The sequence below is a fragment of the Charadrius vociferus genome, unplaced genomic scaffold (assembly GCF_000708025.1).
Source record: "Charadrius vociferus isolate BGI_N301 unplaced genomic scaffold, ASM70802v2 scaffold259, whole genome shotgun sequence".
NCBI lineage: Eukaryota > Metazoa > Chordata > Aves > Charadriiformes > Charadriidae > Charadrius > Charadrius vociferus.
This window is the reverse complement of record NW_009661368.1, coordinates 9,368,490-9,373,607: the sequence shown is the minus strand read 5'-3', so window position 1 is coordinate 9,373,607 and position 5,118 is coordinate 9,368,490. Positions and strand designations below refer to the sequence as shown.

Below are 5,118 nucleotides of genomic sequence, written 5' to 3'. Positions count from 1 at the left end.
GCCTAGCTTAGTGTCATCCGCGAACTTACTGAGGGTGCATTCGATCCCCTCATCCAGATCATTGATAAAGATATTAAAGAGAACTGTCCCCAGCACCGAGCCCTGGGGGACACCACTTCCGACCGGACACCAGCTGGATTTAACTCCGTTCACCACCACTCTCTGGGCCCAGCCTTCCACCCAGTTTTTTATCCAGCGAAGAGTATACCTGTCCAGGCCACGAGCAGCCAGTTTCTCCAGGAGAGCGCTGTGGGAAACGGCGTCAAAAGCCTTGCAAAAATCCAGGTAGAGAACATCCACAGCTTTTCCCTCATCCCCTAAGTGGGTCACCTTACCATAGAAGGAGATCAGGTTGGTCAGGCATGACCTGCCCTTCACAAACCCGTGCTGACTGGGCCTGATCACCCTGTTCTCCCGCACGTGCTGTGTAATGGCACTGGGGATGATCTGTTCCACGACCTTCCCAGGCACCGAGGTCAGACCGACCGGCCTGGAGTTCCCTGCATATGCAAGTGGTAGTCTCAAACCAGCGTATGGGCTGAGAGTGACAACCAATGAAGACAACAAGCCACTTTCTGACTTGGCAGGACACAATATTAGGTTTTTAAATCAGCAAAGAAAGCACAAGACTGGTAATATCTTGAAAGCACAATGAGAGCCAAACAGGCTGTATCTGAAACTGTGCCTATGAGGCTACAGTCTAGGCACTCTAGCTTATGTTTACCATACAGGCAGAGACCTCCTGTCTTCAGGCAGTAGAGCTTACATGAACCTCCATATTAAAAAACAGGACAGCTTTGGCGAAACAACTAAAAGCAAACCTAGACTAGTTTCATTTATAGCACCAGTTTCCCCTGTTTGTAAAACAGGAAGAACAAAAATACCTTCTCCCACTGACACACTTTAAAGATTAAGTACTACATAACCCCTATCTTCAGCATTATGGTTTAAGTAAAAAAAAAAAAAAAAAATTACAGTCCTTCCTAATATGTCATCCCAATCAGTACAAAGCTTCTCCACGTTAAAGGAAAGTATGTGTTATTTCACAATACACTCTGAAACTGCCAGTGGGTTAAATTATGTGTATATGCAATTCCAAGATCTCTGATACAACGATTTCTTCAGGATTGAAGTGGCTGTACCTTAATCAGGATAATTAAACTTCAGGTCTACCCTCACTCTTACTTTACCAGTTTTATATTACAATCTCCTCTAAAGAACGCTTTTATCTGAGATCTGGAACAATGAACTTTGGCTCTAAAGTACATTAATACAAATTATAAAATAACTTTTTCTATAAAAAAAAATAATCCCTATTACTGAGATGTACCAGACCTCAGCTTTTTTTTTTGTTTGTTTTACAGAAAAATTCCCATTTCATATATAAAACTCTGCTTTCCACGAGCCAAAATGTTCTCAGAAATACAGCTCATTGAAAGAAGAAATCATCTGAACATACTTGGAAAAAAATGTTATGCCTGGGTCTTCAGGGAAAAAAAAAATAAAATACAGACTGGTTTAAGAAAGCACAGTCTCCAAGGAACCCAGTTAAATTAAGACTAGAGCAATTCTGAATTCTCCAATTCTTGCAGACAATATGCTCTGACCAACAAGTTCAACAAGATTCAAACAGAAGAAAGCTGTGGGATTAGACTAAATATTCACATTTCAGATGCATACCCAGATACTACAAGTGAACCTACAGCTACATCATCAGAAACATATGCTAATTATTCATAGCTTTTTATAATGACTATGTATTGCACTGACACCCTTATCTCTATTCAACTGGTCATTATTATTTCTAGTGGCTGCTCTTTATGTATTTTCGGGTTCTGTCAGGTTCAAAACATCCATCTGCACAAGTGTATATAATTTACACTGCACAGATCTGTCTGGGACTGACCTGTCCCCATGCTCTAGGGCTAGCTTTCCCACCAAGCATAGTATCTGAAGAGGCAGCATCCAGTATTTGCTACTTCAAAAGAAACCTATTGCATCACTGAAAGCTTACAGGAGGTCATATGGCATATGTAGGAGCGCAGATTTCCATTCTGAGGTTGCAACAAACTCGCCATATCCAAACCTAACTCTGACTATCCTTATATCTACGCAATTATAATGTACGTACATTTTAAAATCCACAGATTGGACATGCTTTCACTAGGTTATTTTTGAGTCTAGCCACTTGTTATACAAAGAAAGATTTACTAGGGTTTAAAAAAATAAAAATCAATATAACTGTCATTAACTTTATCTAGTGTCCACTTGTTCTTTAATTAAGAAACAGTTTAAAAATTAAGGCTCTCATCAGTTCACTTCAAGTATTTCAAAATTCCTACTATTTCAAATGACAATGAAGTAAATCTCAATTCTAAGTTTGACTACAATACTACACCTGGGACTAATTTTGTATACACGCTAAACATGTTTAATTTTACTACTTGGAGTAATTCTATTATTCATTTAAGTTAGCTAAGCACACACCAGTGCTTCTAGGACCAGAGGGACAACAGAACAAACTACTTATGCTCAGGATCAAGAGAGTTAAATACCTGAAATTTTTTCCACACTCAGTAAACATAAGTAAGGAACAGTCATGGCAGAATCCATTTTGTCCTCTCTCAAGAAGTTAATTTTCTTTTTCCATAAAATAAGAAGCCATAGGTACTTAAAAGTTTCAGAACACGCCAGAGTATTAGAACGTAAATTACAGAAAAATAACAAACTAGTATTTCTTGACTTATCTAATGTACTTTCACAGGCGAATCAAACATTCAGTATTTTTCCCCTCTAATGATATCAAAGAAGCAAGCTTGAAATCTGTCCACCTATAAACAGGAATAAATGCGACAGTATTCACAGTTGAACTTGAGTTCACCATGCCTTAGTTTGGCCTAGGCTCAAAAGCTGCTTAGAGCCTGTAAGAAACACGACAGCGTCACAGGATTTAACGGTGCAATTCAACATCATTAGCTAGTGTCACTATCCACTTTGCGAATGCAAACCAGCAAATACTAGTGCAGAATGCAATGATTTCACAAGCTCAAGGAGGTCGTTTTCTCTCCCGCAGTTTTTAGAAGGAAAAACAATTTTTAAAACACATTTTCTTTATTGTACAATGGGCATGATTAAGCTAATTATTTTTCCGGGTGATGCAGTATCTTGTCTTACAAAATACAAGTTTCAAATTGTACTCGATGAATTTAAGTAGATTTTACTACAGCTTTTCCCCAAATTCAAAGGAATCCCCCAGTCTCTCCATTTGTTTTAATGGAATTGATCTTCAATGTATTTCACCAATTTAGTTAAGAAAGTAAAAATCCAGTTCCAGTCATTTATTTCACTGAGATTTTCCTAAAATACACCATGACCTCTTTGCGAGACTACTCACTGGATTACCACAACGATATCTCAGTCTAGATGGGACATCTGAAGTCTGCTGTAACACAAATAGAAGACAGCTTTCAATGCCATAATTCTAACTGCATTGTGAAATTAATGAACTTAATAAAGAATACTTCTATATCATAAAATAAGATTTCAATAATGCTCTAAAATGCACATCCCTTTATTTACATGCTCATCCTGAAACTGTTAATTTCTTTTACACAAATTTTCAGTGACCCATATAAAAAAAAAAAAGCTTATTAATTACTGCTTATGGCAAAACTTTCTTTATCTGATAATTTTTACTAACGTCATGACTCAAACTAAAGTTTTGCCTACAACCATCAAACTTTATGAATCGCCCTACCAGGCAAATCCGTTACAGTCTCAGCGGAATGGCCAAAGCCTGAACACTAGCAGAGAACGAACACCCAACTCCTCGTGATGGTCACCCCGTTCAGGGCCAAGACCCACAAGAGAACACTAGAGGAAGTTTGCATTTCTTTCCACTGCTTGTGCTTTACACACTTGGCAAACTAAACTCAAACAAGACACTAGTTTTGGGGGTTTACTTCTTACAACAGAGAGGAGAAAACTGGAAAGGGAACTGGGAGCAATTCAGAAAGACCCAATCAATTCAAATAGTGAAACATTCGTTAACACTATCAAGGGTTTTGTTTGTGTTTTTGGGGGGTTCCTTTTTTAAAATTCAGGCAGACAGAGGAAGGTATTTTCAGCTCTTCAGTAAGGTGCTACAGCAACAACCATTGCAGCTCTTCTGCTAGAGGAACTCACTGCAAGAGTCTTTACATCAGCATAAGCACATTGAAACAGGCCAGTCAATTTCTTCTCACATAAATCCTGTTCAACACATACATGCTTTTTGTCATCTAAGGTGATGACTTCTTACAAACTTCTTACATTTGCTTCAGCAAGTGATAACCTTGATAACCTTTAGTACCTCTTTTTAAGCAACTTCTTACAGGGCTTTCAAAAATTTAAATCCTTATATACTAAACACATGTATTTCAGGTGCTACCCTCCACGCTTACATTTTCTTAGATTTCTAGCTTTTCAAATAGATAACTGTATTAAGCAAGGAGAACGCTTTACAGTTTCACGTTCATTCTTTAAAACTCACAGTTACAATTTATTTGTATAAGAGAAACTTTAAAGACATTTTGCAATACACAAAAACACAAACATAAAACAAACCAAGAACTCTTACACATGCAATTAATCTCACCAATTATACATCACTTACACTGAGAAAGATCCCAAACTTTTCTTTTCAAAACTTAATCAAAATATAAACGACACTTTTTTTTTTTTTTTTTACTACCTACTAGTGAAATGCAGAAACCTCAAAGACTGACACCACCAAAGAGCAGCAAGTAAAAAAATCCCACGGAACGACCTCCCGCCCGCAGAGGCGCTGGCCCTGCACATCTTTCCAATGGAATACTTTAGATCTCACTTGTATTCTAACGTCCCCTGCTGCTCCTGAAGACCACCTTCTTCCTAAATTAGCTTATTTATGCTAGACTGGGGGGGGGGGGCGGAATCCATCTGTTAGACGTTTTCAAGTACTATTAAACAACAACGGATTTGTATTAAACAAACAGAGCCTCTCGCAGGAAACAAATCCAATTTTTTTAGTAGAAAAGTCAACGCAGCATCCAAAGCGGCAATGACACACACCCCCCAGCCGCGCTCTAGAGCAATGCA

The 5,118-nt window shown here is 38.3% G+C and overlaps 1 protein-coding gene across 1 annotated transcript in view; it reads right to left on the bottom strand.

Annotated features, from left to right (window-relative positions):
* LOC104293923 (serine/threonine-protein phosphatase 4 regulatory subunit 1-like) overlaps positions 1-5,118 on the bottom strand; it is a 24,697-nt gene that overhangs the window by 18,908 nt on the left and 671 nt on the right. The gene's annotated exons all lie outside the window — the stretch shown is intronic.